A 13,328-nucleotide genomic window follows, 5' to 3' on the forward strand; every position below is an offset into this window, starting at 1 on the left:
TGAACTTGCTGTGGGCAAGTGGGAGTTGAGGCCTGCCTTGGGAAGGGGGTAGAGCCAGAAAGCTCTGTTAATAGGACAGCTCTGGGAAGCAATAAAATTAATATTTTCAGCCCAAAAGGTGACTTCATACTCATTAGTTTAGCCAGGGATAAGCCCATGTAATGAAGCAAATCAAATGGGTGTGAAGTCTGGTGGAGGAAGGGCAGGGAACAGAAATTACTGTGGGAGACACACATGTGTTACAAAGAGGCATTGGAATCTCTGGCTTCATAAGGAGTCTGAGCTTCCGAAATGCCCAAAATATTTGCACAGAGCAGTAGGACAGATGAAGCAGAAGCCGACAGGACCTAGACTGCTCAGCTCAGAGCAGCATCGAATAAATGCCCCCAAGGAACTGCAGGTCCCTGACTGCGGCTGGCAGGAGCCTCACACACCTCGTGGTGCCCAGCAGGAGCTGGCCCCTTCCAGGCTGGCAGCTCAAAAGTCTGATTTTCAGGTGCCAAAATAAACACAGCGTCTGGATAACAAGCAACCACTGGGCTCCCCAGCCACAGCTCTAATCCATGGTTCACTCAGTAAACTCAAGGCCCATTTGGAAATGGTTTAGGGGTGTTTCCCTGTCTCCCACCCACACTGCAGGTGTTACACCATATAGAATGACGTGGAGTTTATTCTCCCTTGGCAAGCAGGCAGAAGTTACCCTCTTGTCTGTCTTGCTCCTTGCTAGCACAAGTGGTGTGGTTCCTTCTCCATTCTGTCTTGTTGTGTATTTGTGGGCAAAACTAGAGCTATCATTTCCACAAGCTTCTTTCAAGGTCAAGTCATGGCCATTGCCAAGAAGACTTGTGCCACTCTCTGCTTCCTTGCAGCAGGTGGTTTCTGCTGCCCAGGACCAGCAGGGACAGCCCTTTGAAGCTTCGGAGCATGGAAACCTGAGTCACAGCTAAACTGGATCAGGCTGTCTCTCTGGCACTGTGGTTGCAGCAAGCAAAACCGTTTGGGTCACGCAGAGGCTAAGCTAGGGCGAGGGCAGGGTGCTGAGGAAAGAAAGGAACAGAGGCAAGCAAACAGAGCCCTCGGTGTTCCCCGTCCTCGTGCGGGACGGGACGGTCTGGGCCGTGCTGGAGTGATGCAGCACAGCCCCCAGCACAACACTCGGTCCCGCGGTCGGGCATCCTCTGCCCCTGGCTGCTGGCCCTGCACGTCAGGAGGGGCTCAGGGCAGGGAGGGGGGTGCTCTGAGCTCCTCTACATGGGTCCCTTGGACTGCTTCCTCTGGGCGAGGAACCTGGGGCGGTGGAGATTTACTGGCCTGTTTTGCCAACAGCGTGTTTTGTAAATGTAGCGTGGCTTTTACTGCTTGGACCGCTGAGCTGGCTTGAAAAGATTCCTTGTCCTGCTGGTGATGTGGGGTGAGTTACCGCTGCTGGGATGGACTCTGTGCCTCTGGGCTGTCTGGGGCTCTGGAGCTGCCTGTGTCACGGCAGTTCTCTGCAGCTTCCAGAAAGCAGGTGGAGGCCCTGCCACACACCACCTCCTGCCTCCGTACAGGGGAGGAGAGAAAAACAGGGGAGGAGTAGGGCAGGCAGGGCCTTGGGGCTCGCTGGAGTTGCGGGGTGGATGAGGAATGCATTTTGCATCAGGAGGGAGCGGGGAGGCTGCCATCCCCCCACCGTGTCCCAGCTTTGCTGCAGGGAAACACCTCTGTCCTGGTCCTCTGCCAGCTGCGCTCCCAGTGGGATGTCCCCCAGATACCCCAGTTTTAGGGCGCTTTATCCTAGCCTGTCAGCCCTGAAGGGGCTTTATCCAGACTTGAATAAGAAAAGGTGGATTGTTCTCTGCACTTGCCTCTAAGGGATGAGGTCCTAAAAGCTTCCTTCTCACCCACATCAGAAGGGCTGCGGGGGGAGGGCGGGCAGGTTTGCTCTGGCAGTTTGCAAGGGAGGAATCTGGTTTGAAGATTGACACTTCCCTAAAGTGAGCGGTTTAACTGGGGAATTTTCCTGCTCGGCTTCCATTACTTCTTTGTACTTCACACGTAAACTTCTAGCCATTTGTCCCCTCCTCCAATGGGTTTTACAGGTACAGCTGTAAATCACACTGACCTTCTGCCAGCCTGGCCATGTCCTCAGCCTGCGACCCTGCTCCAGCCCTGAGCCCTCAACGGGCTCCCTTTGGGAGACGATGATGCAGGTGGGATCGCCTGGGGAGGCAGGGGAAGGCAGGCAGGCCTCGGTGCACCCTGACCTACGGGGCAGACCCTGCATGCAGCTACATCCCACCGTGCTGGGAGCAGGGCCTGTTGCCGAAGGGTACGTGAAGCATTTGGGCAAACGGAGCCTGGTCATTCTGCAGCAACAGCCTTGTCACATCCTTATTTTTTGCTCATGCAAACCTGCCTAAGGCAGAGAGGTGAAACAGCCCCGGAGCAGGAGCTCTCCTGGCAGCTGTGCAGAGGTCACTGCAAATCTTTTGTTTTGCACTCTGGATGGCCAAAAAAGTTTGGTCCCCAAGTGATCCTCGATCACAGGAGAGAGGAGAAATAGCAGCCAGGAGCTTGGTCTCTCTGCGACTTGAAGGTCTACAGAACAGCATCTGTGTTTGCTTCCTTCCTCCACCTCCTCTCCCCAAAACAGAGCCAAGGTCTCTGCTGTTGCCTGCACCCCCCTGGACCGCAGTCAGCCCTGTCCTCTTTTTACACCCGCTGAGGTCTTCTGGAAAGCAAGCCCTGTTGGTGTCCTGGTGCCACCACTGCACTACTGCGCTCCTTCCTGCTTCATCCAGCATTGGGATGGTTTCCTAGGGTTTCCGCTACAGCCCCTTCTATCCCCAAACCTGTCCATGGGAACGGAACGGAGATCCACCCAGAGCAGTGCAGGGGGCTCGGTGCTGTCTCTAGCAGGTCTGGTGTGAGGACAGACACCAGCTCGTGACACATGCTTGGGGAACAGTTTGCCTAGGTGGGAACCAAGCCCTGCACGTCCAAACAGAGCACAGCAGGAGCTCGGCGGGCGCCCTGACGCTGTGGCACATGATTTATTTGCCTTTGCAAGGAAGCGTGTTTGCACTGCAGCATTAGCACACCATGCAGAGGGTACACCCCTGTTTGCAGGCGTGACGGCTTCTGCCTCGGTGCCACAGGCACAGGCAGCTGTCAGAGGCTCCTGCGCTGCTGCGGGGGGGGCGGCAGGGGAAGGCAGCGAGCCCCGGGGATCGGGATTTGGGACAGGAGGGAGCAACAGCCCTTGGGAAAAGCAGCTGATGGGGAAAAGGGTGCCGGATGGAGAGGCTGCCCAGATGGCAGCAGCTTTTCACCAGCTGTGCCTGGGTTTGCTGGCCAAGAAGAGGGGTGGGTGAAAGCCTGCCCCCCCTCTGCCTGCCCCCCTGCAGAGGGGTTCAGCAGCCACCCCAGCTAGGCCCAGCACACCCAGGAATGCGTGCCACAGTGTCCTGGGGGGGATCAGGGGCGTGCTGTTCCTAGAAACTATCTTCCTTTCCTTGGTGCCTGTGTGGGAACACACAAAATTGAAGTCAAATGCTAACCCCGACCGTGAGACGGCCGGGCTGAACCTCCCAGGCATTAAGCGCTGCTGCCAGCAGAGCTGTGCTGTTCCCACCCCAGTGACAGCGGGAGAGCTGGGAGTATTGGTTCTTGTGCTGTCATGGCAAAGGTATGGGGGAATTCTGGTCGGAAGGAAGAGGAAGGAAGCAAGAGGGGCTTTAAACGAGAGGATGTGGCTGCAGTGGTCTGGGGGCTGCAGTCTCGGGCTGGCATCTTTCTGGCTCGCTCCCCTTCTCCTGCCATAACCAGCTTAGCCTTTACGGGCTGGGGAGGAGGACACCTCTGCTAGTCGCTGTGGTCCCTTCCTGCCTCCTGCAGCGCGTCCCCACGGTTATAAATTTCCCTGATGCTCAAACTTCAGCTGGAGGGAGCGAAGAGGGTATGCACTGGGAGACAGGACGGTGTGGGAAGCTGTGCTCACCTGGTGTTTTTCTGTTGAAAGAGGCGATTTCTGGAGGTGGTGAGGATGTGTCAGAACCTGCTGGAGATGGCTCGGGCCACAGTGGCCTGGTCTGGAGATGTTATAGGTGCCAGGAGTTGGCAGGACCAAATGGTCCAAGGGCTTGCAGGCTCTGCCTGGGAGGCTCTTGGTCTCGGGACTTGGCAGCACGGTGGCACTGCTTACGGTGGCTTTAACTAGACAGCAGTGACCTCTTGTGAGAGCTGTGCGGATAACACCCCCCCCCGCCCCCCCCGCAGCTCCCCAGGCTTGCTCCCTCCAGCCTGGGGCACGGTGGCTATGGAGACCCCTCCTCCAGCGGCCGGTGCTCCTTGAGTGCCAACCGGCAAAGGCTTCGCCAGGCTGGGCAGCAGGCTGCAGCCCGTGGGAATGGCACGATCGCCAGCACAGGGGGCTGGGGGCACCGCGGGAGCCTGGAGCAGTGTCCTCGCCTGAGGAAGCCCTGTCAGAGAGCATTGCTCAGCCTTCTGCTTTTGGGTGTAAAACACCGGCTGGGGTGCTGATTCTCTGCTTAGGGGAGGAGCAAGTTAAAACAGCTCCAGATTTGCCCTTTGTGGGCACAAAGGTTTTAAAAGAGCCTGTGAGGTTTTTCTGCCTTGTTACCTTTCCTGACAGCGCTTGACAGGGCTGATGGGACATACCAAAAGCTGCTGAGACAGCAGACAGCACCTAGAAGAATGTCTGATGCTACTGATACAGCTGCCAAATTGAAGGTGGGCAACGAGCAGAGCAATTTTCTTGGCTTTGGATCAACTCCAGCCAGTACGTGGGGTCCTGGATGAGGTATCTGCAACTTTATTCCGGGAAGGTGGTTTCCAGCTCTCTGGTGAGACTATATTTATTTACCACTGCTGCTTCCCATTATACATTTGTCTTTCTGAAGTTCATCAACAGGAAGGTGACTTACAGTGAGACTGGAAAGGAGAAAGGATGTGTCCTATCAGCGGTGCATGTTTAATTGTCACTTTGTAATTGTATTTGGGGATTTCCTATTTAATCAGTAATTAATGTGCCTGGCAATTAATTCTGCAGGACGCTTAGAATCACTGAATCATTTAGGTTGGAAAAGACATTTAAGATCATGAAGTCCAGCTGTTAACCCGGGACTGCCAAACCCGCCACTAAACCATGTTCCTAAACACTGCATCTATGCATTTTTTAAATACCTTCAGGGATGGTGATTCCACCACCTTCCTGGGCAGCCTGTTCCAGTGCTTGACCACCCTTTCAGTGAAGAAATTTTTCCTGATATCCAACCAAAACCTTCCCTGGCACAACTTGAGGCTGTTTTCTCTTGTCCTATCACTTCTTATCTAGGAGAAGAGACTGACCTACACCTGCCTACAACCTCCTTTCAGGTAAGGAGCAATAAGGTCCCCCCGAGCCTCCTTTTCTCCAGGCTAAACACCCCCAGTTCCCTCAGCTGCTGCCCGTAAGACCTGTGCTCCAGACCCTTCACCAGCTTCGTTGCCCTTCTCTGGACATGCTCCAGCACCTCTACATCCCTCTTGAAGTGCCCTAAGCACTGTGGAGTGGATTCTGAGCAGACCTTTCTTACTTTTGGGAAATTCTGGGGAGTAATAAAGTTGCTTTAATGAATTGCAAAATACACCAATTTACTTCCTGATTCCCTCTGACAAACACAAATCCTTATTTTTTAAACCAGGGCACATGCATTTCATGTTTTGGTAGGCAAGCTGTAAATGGCCAGGCACAGGAAAGGGAGAAAGGGGAAGAGAATGCTCTTGCCTTAAGAAAAGCTGCTATGAGTGGATTTGGTTTTGCATCTCTCAGCCATGACACTCCCACGTCCTTGAGGCGCTCCAGAAGGAGATATTTCCCTTGGATTCCCACCCTAAGCCCCTGTAAGTAATGCAACGCGTGGCCTGTGCCTGGCTGCACGAGGCTGGCCAGCTGGGCCGTGCCCTGAGCTTGCAAGTCTGGAAGCTGGCATGCACGTTCCTGGGTAGTGGCTAATGAGCAATCTGAGCTGCAGTTGTAGCTGCTATAGGAGCCTTTAATAGTAAGTAGGTTAACAGGCGCTGAGGAAAGGGCTTGTGGAAGAGAGAGGGGGTATGTAACGTCTATTGAGAAAAGTGCACATGTGCAAAAAAAGCGCACTAAGAACCTTTGCTGTTTTATTCATGCTTTGGTAAAGTGCTTCCCTCTGTCTCACAGCACCTTGACCTGAGTAATTTGTGTTTGTGGCTGGCAACTTTGCACTGCTTGGAGAGAAGAAAAAACAGAGGAGGAAAAATTTTAAAAATGCCTCACTGGCTTGGAGATTCAGCACTGTCTTGGCTTACTGCCAACTTCGAACAACGCAGCAGAACCTCTTGTGTTTAACCCCAAAGGAGTCCCTAATTAGTGGAGAAACTGCAAAGCTCTGAACATGTTTGGGAATGCTTTAGTGCAGTGGCCCCCTGAGGTTCATTAAACAAATGAATTCAAAGCAGTCAAATAGCTAGGACCTTCAAAGTGACAAGGACCTCAGTCCCAGGGAAGGCAGCACAGCCGTGAAAGCAAGCTGGCATCGCAAACAAAATGTTTTCTAAAATGGGTGGAAGGCACCCAGGTCTCTGCAGCACGCTCTGTGCTCCCTGCGCTCCCAGGCTTACCACACTGCTCAGCACGAGACTATACATCAAAAGCCCCCTGCTCAATCCTCTCAATCCTAGCTTCTCCTTGTCCTTCTCCTCCCTCAGTCCTGCAGGCTGCCTGACCGCAGAACTGTTTGTTTAGGTACAAATATGCTCCAGCAACAGAACTGTTCCAGAGGTGTGTGAGGGCATATTTGGATGCTCCCACACAGAAGGTGCCAGGAAGGAATTTGGCTGCTGGTCCTCCCCTTCCCTTCACAGCCATGGAACTGCCACCACAAAACTTCAGCTACCTGTTTTCTGAGCCAAGAAGATGGTCCCCATGCTTTCTTACCCTAACGGAGCTCCATGGGAGCATCGGTCGTCTGAGACGTTAACCTCTGGCGAATAGCTTGGGAACAGCAAAACCAGGGGAAAAGCCACTGTTGGTCTCACTGTAATTAAGACAGCTCCATCCTCATTCATCCAGGTGAGAAGTAATTTACTGGAGTCACTGTAGATCTGGGGGTTTTACTACTACATGATTTCTCTTTACAGCAAAAATTAGAAAAATGTGTTGGAACACAACTGCTGATAGAAAACCGCATTGCTTTATCTCTCACCTAAAAGAAGTCAGGGTATACAATCGCACTTCAGACTTAACAGTTCTGGGACCAGACCCTGATTTTGCCATTGTTTACAGGCTGGTTTAAACACCATGGACGGGAGTGTGAAAGGACAGGCAGGACCTTGCTCTCTTGGGAGAAATATCTGTTCCCTTACATGGACTTTCACAAAAATGTCAAAATGTCACTGTCCCAGGGCAACATGGCTTCTTGTGACCTCAGCCATATGTTATACAAGCTGGCCAGCATTACCTCATGCTATATTCAGTGCACAAAAACAGGGCTCCCACTTCAAGGGAAATAATAATTAAAAAAAAAGGCATGGGGAATTATTCAATAAATAATTCGATTAAAAAATTGATCCAGCGACTCTTAGGAAAGACGAAAATCAAGGAAGGCTAAACCAAAGCTGCTCACCATTCAGCAGGATTTGGGGGGCCACTCCTGACGAGTGCGAGGCGCTCTGTGCGTCTTCAAGCAGGCAGAGAGGAAATACAGTATTACCAGCAAACACAAGAGGGAAGTGCAGCACCAAAATCCAGCCTGTTACAGGGAAAGAGCAACAGGCTTTCAGTCCCAGCTCACAGGTTTGTGCTCACACCCTGGGGCACAATGGCATTAAAGAGATGGGTCATTTCATGGTGGAGCCTTTTCCGCCTTCCCCTTGTACTGCTGCCTGGCCCCATGAAGAATCTCACTTACTTTACACGGGTTCAAGGAGGTCATTTGAGTGAGCAACACTGCAACCTCAGCCTGAGTGCAAGATCCTTGCAGCCACAGCCTCCAGCTAAAGCAAATGCTGTCATTTAAACCCAAGGTTAAATTCATCTGGACTGCATGAAGGTACATTTGTAATTATCCATATTCTTGATCATTTAAATTCAACTATTTCATCAGCTACTCTTTGGCAGAAAGCCTCTAAAAAGACAATGTTACTAGACCCTAGAGCAGGAATCTGAATCTACCCACTTAGGACTTTATCTTCAGTATTTCAGAGGCTGATATGGGAAATCCTACCAGATTTAATGGTGATAATGAGCTTTCAGACACTACTTCAAACACAACCACAGCAATTCTCCATCTTAATGATGTTACAGAATGATTCAAAAACCCTTTGTCAAACAACACCTTTTTAAAATTTATTTTCAGGTTGTAAAGAGGATTTCTGCAGGATCCCTTCTCGCTTCCCAAAGACCCAAAGGATGACTGTACTCTGTGAACTCTAGCCATTCTCTGAAACCCTTTCTCAGAAGATGAAAGTCCCTCATGTTTCATTACCACGTTTTCACTGAAGTAGCGCATCTGTCCAGGCAGAGAAATGAAGGGGCGACAGCTGATTAGTTTGCTGGGCTGAAAGCATCAGTGGCTCAGTGCAGACCCCTCAGCAGCCCTCGAGCTCTCCCCGGCCGCCACCTCCTGATCCGGCTGCCCAGCCCTCCTGCAATCACACCTCCATTTCCCACTCTTTCCCATTTCTGAGCAGGTCTGTGTGCAGTATGTGTCAGTGCCTGCACCAGGGAGTATCCCCTCTGTTAGGCAGCAGCTTGAAGCTCGGGTGTAATTACTCCAGGGCTGCTTTTAGCTCAGCGTAACACCAAGGATTCCTGCAGGGCTGCGGGCCATCTACACAGATCCAAGTGAAACAGGAATCCAGTTCAGAAGTAGGAAGCTCAAAGCATTCAGCAGACTTTGTGTTTCTTTAAAATGAGATGTATATACAGTGTGGAAGTGTTCCCTGGAGTCAAACAGAATGAGAAACAGATGGGAAATTACTTGCAAACAGGAACTCCTTTCTTTCCTTGTTTGCTTGCCTTGTCTTGTTTACCCCTCAAAATCCTAACAAGAAACACAAGTAGGATAATACAACTGCAAGCTACTTCATAATAGCAGAGCTGGGTAAACAAAACTACAAAGCACTGACAAAGCAACACATGTATTTTTATGTGATGTGTTGAGTAAGGCATCAAGTCTTACCTTGGGCCCCCGTCCAGCAGATGCTGATGCATGGACTTAATTTCATTGCTACGAACACAATGAGGCTACGCTGAGCAGTAAAGTTAAACATATGTGTACACTTTTAGGACTGTGGCTTTAACCGGTAAATCTTAATTACTCTTTTCGTGGATGACAAGAGCAAGGTTTATGCTAAGTATTAATAGTAGAGATTAGAGTTTTGACTGTGCATATTTAATTTGCTGCGCCGTTCAGTCAGATAAAGACAGTAGCAGCTGAAATCAAAGCACCATGTAAATTTATGCTCTAAGTAGGAATGTTAACATTTTAATAAATGATTGCAAAGAGTTGCACATGGAGTCACATACGGTGGAATTTAATTTAGAGAACAGCCTCTATCTTTTAGCCATTCATATAATGAAGATTTAAATATGAAATAAATTGCAAACACTTGCAGCTGAAGGGGATGTTGGATGATGTTCATTCATATTGAAATCTTTAGGTTCCTCTCAAGCTACATAAATGTATCTATAATGGACATGATTGTAAAACACTCCTCTTCAGTAACAAAAAGTTGCACATTATTAAAGTGCTGTTTTCCAGATAAAATTCTTATCATAAACACACTAAAAATTGGTCTCTTATGTTCCTAAGCATGCTTGATGACTACATTAGAAATACTTTTTCCAAATTTTGCTTATCTCTACCATTCTGTAATTGTTGCTGTTTTATTATTTCTGTTTCAATCAATTTTGTGAAACTTGATTAATCATTTTCACTTTTGCTTTTAAGCAATTTCACTTTCTTCTACATTCAAAGGCTGTTGCCATACGCAAAGAGAGGAAAGTTAAAAAGCAAAGATAACTGAAGAAAAATGAGAAAAGGAATCAAAGTAATCCTTAGCGTCACTCCACTGGTCTTAGTTTGTTATTGCCTGTCTTTCAGACTAAACCAAATCACCAACCTTCATATCTTTTTGAACAGTTCTACAAAAGAATTAGGAAGATTTCAAGTGACCATAAACACCCCCTTCCCTTCCTTTTCAATATTATGGCAAACAAATGCATTTTTCTTGAAGTAATCTGACAAGGACCCTGTTAACAATACAGGAACACAGCTAAACAAATCACAATGAAAAATAATAATTACAACAAAAGCAAAAGTCAAAAAGAAAGGCCTTTGCAGAAATGCTGCAGACTTTGTACAACCTCCTGCAGATCAGCATATTTTACTGTGTGTGGGAGTTGGGAAATCCCAGCAGCTTTCTATTGTATCTCGTTATTTCTTGGCTCATTTCCAAGCAAATAAATAATCACCGTAATAAACTAGATTCATACAAGTGCAGCAGAAACAGCCGTGAAATCCAAGAGATAAGATAGCCAATGCTAAAGATGTTTCTTGCACATGGGCTAGAAGTTGGGAGTCTATTAATCTTTTGTTTGCTCAACTTTTCTTCCACCAACAGAGACCGGGATCACAGAGAGCAGACCACGGCAGGAACTAGCTAACCATGCTTCTAAAGTCCAGTGTAAGTGGATTTCATACGAATATGCTAATTTATCGGTGGCTTTAGTTCCCTGTGAAAATCCCACCTATGCAACTGAGCAGAGACTGCAAGCATTTTTCACAGCACATTTCACGTGCACTTCTCCCGGTCAGCTGCGCTGCCGTGACAAGCAAGTCCGCAAGCAGAAACAAACAAAAAGGAAGATTTGCTGCCTGCAACTATTTGTCATTATATGTGAAAGAACTCGGTACCACACAGGTTAGGAGAGGGTAAAGTCTGCAAAGTAAGAGGGTAAACTCTTCCAAAGCCTCAGCTACTCACTTCTCCTATGTCTGTGGTTTGTTCATTTTTTAAAGACCCATGAAAGGCCATTCTGCTAAGACTGCCAAACAAAGCTGCCATCCTTCCCGGCAGGCACACTGTGCTCTCACGTACCCTGAGCATCCTGACGCCACGGGGCCACTGACCTGAAAGAGCTGGGCTCCAGAGGAGAAGAGCTGGCGCAGTAAATCATTTCCTGGGCACATCCAGTGAGAAAGCAGGAGTCCTTCCCCACACAAAATCCCCTGATGCCTTCCAACCAAACTGTTGTTTTAAATGCAAAGTGTTTTAAAACGCATACGTTATTTTATTTTTCTTTTACATTGAGAACTGGGTTTTGAAAGTTAGGCAAGCTGCACTAGATGTCATCTCCTGTCCTCTACTCTCAAAGTGAAATATCTGCGGGAAACTTTGCCTCTTGGCTCCTACCTGACGGTCCTGCTCAACTCCACTGCTCTGTGCACAAACGGAGGGATTATGATGAAATTAAAGTGGATTTTGTTTGTAATGAGGAAAATACACTCCAAATTTGAAGGAAATCCAAGCTAGAAAAGCAAATTCTCCTGTGCCTGTGGCCAGCTTGGATCCTCTGAGCCCAAGCCCCAGCTGCTCTCTGATGAAGCCAACAGTGCTGTGACCAGAGTGGGGCCCAAATCCACCCCCACACCTCCACGTCTGCAGCAGTTTGGAGTTACAGCCTCAAGGCAATAAAAGCTGGAGATGGATAAAAAATCCCTGGTCCTTAGGGAGTGCTCTGCAGCCCTAATGAATCCCCCCAGAGCCCAAATCTCGGGGCAGAGGTTTGGGGTGAGGTAGATATAGCAAAGGGTGAAAAAGTCCTTTCACAGCCTTCTGGACAAAATAGAATCCTGTTCTCCTATAAACCAGCTGCTCTTTCTATTTTTAAATACTCTGGAGGGACTCAAATATTGTGGTGGTGAGAGAAGAGGAGGCTCACGCAAGTACCTAGGCAGATGGATGCTTAGCAAAGGAAGGAAACTATCCCCGCAGGATGGACCCACAAATAAAAGTTCGTTCCAGCTCAATTATCAGAGGCCCAACAGGTAAAATGCCTGGACAAATGTGTCCTAGGCTTTAAAACGAAGCTGCTCTCAGGAATGTTGTTCTTCCACTTTCACCAAGGCTCAGCAGTTGTTCCCAGCTCGCTCAGATAGGTGTTATGACACAAAGCCCAAGCAATCACAAGACACTGCCCGCAGAGCCATCACCAGCTACATCGTAGGGAAATGGACTGGAGTTTGCTGAAGTTTCTTTGGTCTTAGCTTTGCAAAAACTCTGACTAATAATTTTGATTCAATTTTCATGCTGCTTTGAATCAAGTGTGAGGCAGCTGTTCATTCCTTTCAGTGATAAATCACTGTTTCCTGACATTTGGAAATTTGGGAAACAAAGAAAAAAACTTAAAAAAACCCAAAGAAAAAAAAAAAGAGGGACGGAAGAGGAAGGAGGAAGGCAAAACCCCCTGCTCTGTTTCCTGCTGTTGTGCTGTTTATTTCAGACTGTTTCCATTGTTGGAGCATAAACCCTTCGCATGCGAACGCGAGGAGGTAGCATCAGGCTGGGAAGACAGCTAAATTTGGCTCAAATTCCTTAGGAGCCTGACCTCTTCCTATTGAAGTATATAGCAGTCCAGCATGGCATTTTTTAAACACTCCCCCCCTCCCTCGCCAATTAATTCTGTATTGCATTGAAGGAAGTGATATAAATAATCCCCTAAGAATGCATTTTCCTGTAGGTAAAGGGATAATATTTGAATTTTACTCAGGAAAATAGTAGAAGGGCAGAGGGAACACGACAAGCCTGTTGCTGCAGGAACTCGCCTGGCTTTGGGCGCGCAGAAGCTGTTGCACCAAAGTCAGGAAAATGATTAGCAGTAATAATTTAAGCACACACACAAATTTCTAGGATCAGGCCAGCAGAGGGAAGGCCATGTGAAAAAAAAAAAAGAGAAAGGTCTTCTGTGAAAATCTGTCAACATTTCAAAATAAACTGCGTATCACAGATTTCATACGGGCACAATCCTTTCATATACTGCAGTTTTTTCACTAAAATTATTGTTAATTTGGGGGACTGAAATTTTCTGAGTGTTTGCTTTATTAAAAATTTGCTTTCTACATTTTTTCCCCCCATTTTCCTATTTGATCACTAAAAGAGCTTTCATTTTCAGCTTTCAATCATAAAAAAAGGTGGGAGGAAGCACTATTTCAAGGCAGATATTTAATTGTTGGGAGGAATAAAAAGGACTGCTTCCCAATGAAAGGGTTTTAATATAAAAAAGTGCAGCCGGATCAAATGCAGAG

This window comes from Falco peregrinus, chromosome 15 (assembly GCF_023634155.1).
Source record: "Falco peregrinus isolate bFalPer1 chromosome 15, bFalPer1.pri, whole genome shotgun sequence".
Classification (NCBI taxonomy): Eukaryota; Metazoa; Chordata; class Aves; order Falconiformes; family Falconidae; genus Falco; species Falco peregrinus.